This window comes from Sesamum indicum, linkage group LG8 (genome assembly GCF_000512975.1).
Source record: "Sesamum indicum cultivar Zhongzhi No. 13 linkage group LG8, S_indicum_v1.0, whole genome shotgun sequence".
Classification (NCBI taxonomy): Eukaryota; Viridiplantae; Streptophyta; class Magnoliopsida; order Lamiales; family Pedaliaceae; genus Sesamum; species Sesamum indicum.
The window spans coordinates 15090261-15099283 of NC_026152.1; the positions used below are offsets into that span (position 1 = coordinate 15090261).

At 32.3% G+C, this 9023-nt stretch overlaps 1 protein-coding gene across 1 annotated transcript in view; it reads left to right on the forward strand.

The window, feature by feature from the left end:
• The window catches only part of LOC105168807 (two-component response regulator-like APRR1), a gene marked incomplete in the record, with an annotated part of 6461 nt that continues 5866 nt past the window's right edge, over positions 8429-9023 (forward strand). The window contains 1 exon segment of the mRNA XM_011088963.2: positions 8429-9023.

Sequence of the window (9023 nt, forward strand, 5' to 3'; positions counted from 1 at the left end):
CCTTAAATTAAAAGCATATATATACACTAGAATAATATATTATTATTTGCATAGATGCCTAGCTAGCTATATGTAATAAGTGGAAATTAATCAAAAGCAAAACCTTCTAAATGTAGAGGATTTTGGACCTCATTCTTACTATTTAGACAACAGTACTAACTATAAGTCACAAATACTGAGTTTCATATATATCCTTAGTTTCTACTTTTGGAACTTACACATGATCATTTCATGTGAAAGCCAACTGCTAATGATGCAATTAGTTGATGACATTAATGTTTTCAGAATCGGACCCGCTATCAAATCGGGCAAGTTATTAGGTCATTGATCAGATTGATTGAACCGGATTAAAAAAATCGATCGACTCGGAATATATTACATACATAAATATATATATATATATATATTTGTAACATATCAATGTATTATATATCAATTTATTAAACCTTATTGATTGTTAGATGAGGCTTTGTCCCACATTAAAAAGAATAAGTGAAACTTAAACATTTTAAACTATAAATATGAAAAGTTTAAGCCAAGCTTATTATACTATATTGAAAAAGCATAAGCTAAAACTTAAGCACTTTACACTACATATTTGAAATATTTAAACCAAGTCTATTATCCCACATTAGAAAAGTATAAATCAAAATTTAAACAATTTAGACTATAAATAAGAAAAGCTTAAGCTAAACTTGCTATCTCACATTGAAAAAAAAAAAACACAGCAAACTTAAATATTTTAAATTATAAATATGAAAAAGCTTATGTCAAGCTTATTGTTCCACATTGAAAAAGATAAAGCAAAATTTAAACATTTTAAACTATAAATGTGGAAGCTTAAGTGAAGTTTATTGTTCCACATTGAAAAAGTATAAAGCAAAATTTGGCACTTTAAACTATAAATATAGGACGAAAAAATTAAGCAAAGCTAATTGTCCCACGTTGAAAAAATATAAGCCAAATTTAAACCCTTTTGGTTATAAATATGGAAAAGTTTAAGTCTACAAAAAATTAAACTTCACTAGATAATAAATATTTTTTTGTGGTCAAATTGACTTTTGATCGATTATTGGGTAACCAATTTTGACCAATTTTAATTGATTCTTAGCGATTTTGATCAAATCGATTTTGAAAATATAAATTAGGCAGAACACATGACTAGTTCCTAGTTGAATCGGTTGAACTAATCGATCCGATTCTGAAACCCATGAATGACATAATTTGGTTGAATGCTAAAATTAGTATTCAAGAAAAAGTGATATAAATTAGTTCCCATGCATGAGATAAATTAATATCTCTTTCCTTTTCTCATAAGTAGCATGTGATGAAATAATCTGACAACATTGTCATGTGATGGACTTGAGATTCATCATATGTATCCCTAATGGTGTGCTACATCTTAGCTATAACTCAATATATCCAATAATATATGTTGAATTTCAATTTTTTTACTATAGTATATATGGTTTAAAGTTTCAAGTCCATGATCACAAGGTAAAGTACAACAATCTTCCTTAAGGTTTAGGATAAGTATAAATATCTCTCGTTGTTTGAAAAATTACTAATACCCCCTTGATTTTAACGGTCGTCTAACAATTAGTTCAATCCATTAGGTTTCCATCCATTTTTTATGATAAGTTGATCAAAATACCCTTGTGAATTAAAATTATAATTTTATTTATTTTTTAAAAAAATATTTTTTTATGGACTAAGTGGATAATTTTTTCATAATTTTTAAAATTTTTTCATCCATCCTGTTTGATTTTTTATAACTCTTTTATTTTTTATAAGATTTTAATTTTTTTAAAAAAAATAAAAAAATACAGTAAGGGAAAAATTGACAATTCATACCTCCATCCAAGAATCAGGGAATATTTGTAATTTTTCAAACAACAAAGAGGTATTCATAATTATGCCAAACCTTAGGAAAAATCATAGTAATTTATATATATATATATATATATATATATATTGGATTTTAGAATGTTTGGGGTTTTAGGGAGTTTTTAATCATTGTAATGTTGTATTCTCTTTTTATTGGGTATTAATTTTCCTCAATCACCCTTACGGTAGTTTAAGTGGAATGGGTTGTGCCTTGTACGAAGGTTATCGGACATAATCAACTTTATATGAGTCTACTTGTGGTAGTGTGCCAGTCCACTTTGCATCTTAGTAGGGTTGTGATCAGTATTCATCTTTTAGTTAGTACCCGTTTTTGAAACTGAGATCGTTAATAGAATCCGAAAATTAAGTGGTGCATGAGTCCTTGGTTCAACCATTGAGTCAATTATGATTAGAATAATGATATCATACTTATATCATAAATAATTATTAATATATTAAAAATATCTTTAAATAATACGAATAAAATTAATATGCTTAAGAGCCCATCCTTTTTAGTATTTCACTCTTTTCCGTTGCTATTAATATTTCAATAGGATATTTTTATATTCTATTTATAGTTGTCAATGGACTGTCCAGTTCAATTGATTTAGTATTGGTTCAAATTATTCACTGATCTAACTGTTGGGCTAAAGTGGTCTTGTAAAAAAAGAAAGCACTTTTTTTTTCGGGTTTCTTGTTTTTTTGGACTGTTTTGTGATGGTCAGAGATTTGGGCGATCCAACCGTTCAGGTTCGATTGGATTTCAAAATATTGGGTAGTTGGTTCAAATTATTCACTGATCTAACTGTTGGGCTAAAGTGGTCTTGTAAAAAAAGAAAGCACTTTTTTTTTTCGAGTTTCTTGTTTTTTTGGACCGTTTTGTGATGGTCAGAGATTTGGGCGATCCAACCGTTCAGGTTCGATTGGATTTCAAAATATTGGGTAGTACTGTAGCAATTATAGCTCAAACTGCACAATTTCACAACGAAATCATATCTAAAGAGGGTTGCTACTCTTCTCCTATTAGTCTCCTAATATTTAGCAAAATTCAAAAGCTGCCCCAACTTAGTTCCCAACTCGACTCGCCTAGTCATAGTAGAACCTAAAACCTACCCAATTAGTGGCGTTGCAGGACGGGCTACAGTCTGTTCGTTCTAATTGTCATCCCTACTTCTAAACTTGTGTATTCATTTACGCCTTTTATGTACCAAAGCAGTACTAACATAACACACCACAAAAAAATAAAAAAATACATAATATTAAAGACAAAACATTAAGTGACAATATTAAAATTATCATATATATTAAGTGACAATAAACTGGCACATACATATTTACTGTCTTTCTATATTTATATTGTCACTATAAATTTCTCACTAATTTTCTACGGCAACAACTTTATGCATAACTCTTGTCACTAATAATTATAATACAACACCACTTAATATATATCTTAAGCTACAAATTTATACTACTTAATATTTTCTCGATAATATTATATTTTACTGCAACGATACTAAAAATAACACTTCCGTCTCCTAGCAAACAATACAAGACATAGACATGAAATTTAATACATATGAACAACGTAAATACATAAATAGCCATCAGATTGAGCATACATGTAAATCAAAAACCTGAAATTTGAAATACATTTCCAACATGTAACAACATAGATTATCGTACTCACTACATTCAAGAACTTCACATGATGTTTTAGCAAAAGATCATCCAAAAAATATCTAAGTGTTGAGGCCAACCCTTTGAATTTGGTAGGCCAAATCACATGGTACGTCTAATGCTGCAAAAATGAACTCATAATCCATCAGACCTGTAATACTTTTTTTTCCCAAAAGCTGGTGAAGATATTTTAGGGATGACCCAATATTTATGGGTGCATTCATAAACCCTCGTAGAGCAGTCTTCCAGATTTGGCTACTTGTTTGGGGACTTACAGTAACTGTGTACTTTTGTGCTAATGGACAAGAGTGACACCGTTGGGATTTTATATTTCAGAATTACGGTATCGTCGATAATATCTCTGAGAATGTTGTTCCGTATTAGATGATTATGTATCGGAGATATTAATCGAACGGTATAAAAATATGCATTGTGGGATGTTAAGAAGTTTTTATAAATCAGTAAAATTATATAAATAAAAGAATTGCTGTCAAACTTGAATTTGTAATAGAATAAGAAAATATTTATTGTACATGTGTGCAATAACACATCAAGTAAATCGTACATAGTACAGAGAGATTTCAAGAAAATAGCGTAAAATTTCATTAATGGATATAGCATTCACGATAATATGATGTTATCGAATATTATCGTGTTATTATATCGTCCTGTAGTATCATACTTGAATGAATAATATGTTATTACAGATATTTATGGTTTGGAATAATAAATTTATGTATGTATATATTTAACAAATAATTTTTACATATACATAATCCAATGATTGCCTCAATTAAAAGCATATATTTCCATCATTTAATCATTAAAAATTTGATAGACACACAGCTAATCAATTAAAATTATTCTTCAAAAGTGATATAAAGTTTACAGTGTTATTCCTACTATCTTGTCTTTGTTGAAAAATAATCAAAACTTACATTGATATCTCCCTTTTTAGGACTGTTTTAAGGTTAATTTGTAAGCCAGTTTAATTCTTTTCCTGTTCAGGAAATAAAGTCTTTTAAGTAACCTGTGTTGATTACCATTTATGAAGTCCAAAAGGCAAATTTGACTGATTAAACAGGATAATGTTGAGCCAGAAACAGATGATACCATCATTAGCACCTGCTAACAAGTACAATGTTCAGTCTATATATATACATATTAAAACACAATCATCAACTATATATATAATCCAGACATGATAATACTATATTTGGACAAACACCATTCTGAATTAATGCCTAACCATTTTTTTTATTCACCTAATTTTTGGAGATGCTTAATTGAAGAATAACACCTGAAATCATTCACTCCAAATTATGGGCACTTAATTAGTCATGCCATTTATGGAAGTTTTTTAAGGTTAATTAAATCGTGCTCTCGTGATATTTGATATAATTATAAATAAATCTCTTTATTGAGAAATTATTGGTTTGGTACTTCCTTGTTATGTGATATAATTGTGTAAAACTCGGTCGGGGTAAGTGAAAATGCCAACTTTACCCTTTCTGATTTTTTTTTATATATATAAAAACTGATGTTGGATGAGGGTCATTATAAAGAAAATGTAAAAATTAATATTGGGCGAATATTATTATAAAACATATATATATATATATATTAGAAGTATTTAAAATTATAATTTAGGATCCAAAGAGACATTTTGGGTAATTTAAAGTCTAGCCGAAGGCATTATGGTAAAATCACTCATTTTTATCTTCTTGATACGAATCACTCTAAATAATGAAGTGCATGATGTTGTATGACATGTAATATCAATTGATAATAGAAATTGAGATGGATCAAATTCATAGCTGTTGCTCACACTAGTAATACTCCTGCAACTCAATTTTGTAATCAAATGCACCAACCAAAATATGTTATTGGCGCTATAGACAACCTATACTATTACAGGGGGATGTTCAGTTTCGATTACACAAATGGTAATACATATTAATTTTGTCTGAGAAAATCAGAAAATATCTGAATTTTCAAGAATTCGAAGTCAATAAACAGAACAACAAGACACAGAAGCTTAGGAGTGAGCCAAGTATAACTAACAGTTAGGCATGCCCTTACATTTTGGCAGGCCAAACTCTTTGTTGGATGTACTTAAAAAAATGTGAATAAAAGCGATCGATACACGAGATATTTTCACAACGACATCCGAGTGGTGGTTGGGAAGGCAAATGCAATAAGAATTCGTTACGACAGCTCCCCTGCTTACAACATATATCGTTAGGCGCAGGGCCGTGCTTCTTGCATGCAAAATCCTACGTGAATGGACAAGGGCAAGAACGTCGTGCTCACCCAACGTGATCACGTTGATCACAGCAAGATTAGAATCTTGCTCTGTGACATCAATGCAGAGAGTTGCCAAGAAATATTGGCCCTTCTCTGCCAATGCTCTTATCAGGGTAGTCCTAATACACATTATTTTCTCCAAACATGTGTATAAATGCAAGAACAACATTAGATTGATGTTTTTATGTGTTTTTGATTTGTCAGTAGTTGCAGTGTGGTCAGCCAGAGAGGTGTTGGATAAGCTGAACTCTGAGGGACCTCGCGCCCATATCATTCTTGCCGAGGTCAATCTCCTGATGGCCAACGACGCCCGTGTTTTGAGATACATCATGCATGAGAAGAAACTGCAGAAAATTCCTGTGATCAGTAAGCAAAACTGTTTAAGTGAAATCTTTTTCAATGTGTGTGAAAAATTGGATTACGTTTGCTCACGTTTTGATGCTCGTTTTATCAGTCCTAATGACGCGAGATCAGGTTTCAATAACGATAAAGGGCTTGAAGCTGGGAGCGGCTGACTATCTTGTGAAGCCTCTGCACGAGGATGAGCTATCCAATTTGTGGATGCACTTGCAGAAGTAGAAGGGAGTTGCATACGACAACAATATAAGATTTGCTTTGTTTTCCATCACAGATGTTCTTAATTCGGTTGTCCCGAATAGAGACATGATAATATTTAGATTTTCTTGAGGACCACTTCTCCTTAATTATACTTCCTTTTGTATTAATTGTACTATGTTTCACAATTATATTAATAAAGGAACAAGAGATCTATGTCGTACCCTTTATTCAAAATTTATGCAATTTTACCCAGAAACTAATAATAGTACATGGTGCCCCGAAAACCAAGTTGGAGGTTAAGAAGGCACAGGTCTATAGGCCAAGATCCATCCTCTAAATTAAAAGCCCAACCAAGGTCAGACCCAAATTCGCGAACCCCCATGTGCTGCCTGGTGGTGTCCATATTCGCCCATATTAGAAGAAAGGCCCATGTGGCAGGCGCGGCCTTGAGCCACCTCACCAAGGACATAGGACACCCCAATGAAGCCACTTGGGGATCTCGGCATAACGCACCCTTTTAACCATCTTGTTGAAAACTCGAGATACCCTTATCCAAGAAATACGTCCTTATTCAGAGACGACATGCTCTTCTGCATGAACCGTCCTTATCCATGGGGCAATCTTGTTCGCCAAAAGTATCCTTACCCACATAGAGCCTCATTACTCCCAAAGAATAGCAGATTCGAGAGGCTAATGGATAGCTCCTCCCCCGAATTCTGGGAGGCCTAGCCTTGTCATAAGGGTTGGAGGTTGTATATAAATATTGAGCTCCCGTATTTAAGAAGAGTAACTGTCAATTACACTTACACACATGAAATTCAACAGTTTGTTATCTTTTATTGTTTTGTCACTTTATTTTTTCTTGATTTTTTTGTTCAAATACTAACTTGAATGTTGGAGTACTAACATTTTCATTGTAGGTTCCCAAACTTGCAAACTAACAAAAATCTCGAATTGAACTTCACGAAAAAAGCATTTTTTGCTCACATCAATAAGGATAAAAACAATAATTGTTATGCCAAGATCGTGTTGTTGGGCGATTTTGTGTGCCATCCTAAAATATAATGTTATTTATAATTTGAGACGATCAATTATCAATGAATTAAACTTAATTATATCGAATGTTATTCAATGTTTTAAAAAAATATCTAGTTTCTTATTATAGGACCATGAAAGGTCCCTAACATAGTTCCAGTTATATGTCATTTCTTGCTATGTACACTTCTTACATAGCAATGCGATGCTTTAGGTCTCCTTTTGTAACATTATAAAAGGGAAACGTAACTCCTTAGTTCATTCATTGATGTGGAAATTTTAAGTCTGACCAAATTAAAATTAACATGACAAGTATGATATATTTATTACGTAATTAATATATATTTAGGAAGAATGACAAATCAGATATTAAATATTTAAACAATAATGAAAGTTCAGAGTGTTTGAAAATAAAAATTACACGCAATAAAAAAATTAAAGTTGGAATGTTGGGAAAAACAATTTAATATTTATAATTTTAAAAGAAGTTACAAATGTTGGAAGAGAATTGTTTATAACTTTTGATTTTAAGCAGTTCAAAAACAGAAGCTGTAAAACAAAACGCTTTTTTCGACTTATTTTCAATAATAAGCTGATAAATGTACTTATTTTCAACATTTATAAGCACTCCATGTACAAACTTTCAAAAAAACATATTAGGATTCATACTCCCAAATTTTTTGTTCAATATTTTAAAAAAAATAAAATTTAAAATAATCTTACCATACAAATATATAATAAAAATTGTAAATTCTGAAAAAAAAAGAATAAAGATTTAGGGATCAAATAGTGAAGGATGGTTGGAAGGAATTGGGCAATTGGGCCCCCAAAAAGAAAAGGCCTTAGAATCTTTAAGTTGATTTACAGCTCATCCACTTTTACAGCCCTTTTACGCTTTTCAAAGATCTTTCTGCTGACGTGGCGTCTCCTCTATCTTTAAAACTATCCTTCACAATCCCCCCGGGTTCCTCATTTTTCCGTCCCCCCTCTCATCACCCTCCACGTCACCCCTTTCCCTAACCTGCACCACTCCATCCCAACCCTTCTTTCCCAGATCTAACGCTCCACAGCTCGCCAAGTCATCAGGCTCACTTTAGCACCCACCATCACTACTCGTTGAATGAAAAGCGCCATTGAAATACCACTGAGAGTTTTTTGACGACAGGCGAACAAATTCGATGGCGCAGTTTATCTATATAGATACTCACAAGGTTGGGTGCTAACGTGTGTGGATTGGTAGCTGCGTCGCGAGGCCTTGGGATTGGGACTTAAGTTTTTTTTTGCTGTTGGTTGTGGTTGATGAGATGATTGACCGCTGACTTTGCCGTTTTTGGAGGGGGAAGTGAGATAACCTGCGCTGCTGGTGCGCAGTGATCTGGAAGATGGAAATTTGTGGAGAATTTTGGGGAGGTAGAAGGCGAATGGTTTTATGTTTTAGCTCTTTATAGGCTGGAAGTTTGTGGGGTGTAAAAAATGGAGTTTCTCTAGTACTCACTGTTGTGGGGTTTTGGTTGGAACCCTAATTTGTAACTGTAATTAGTTTAGGAACATCAGGG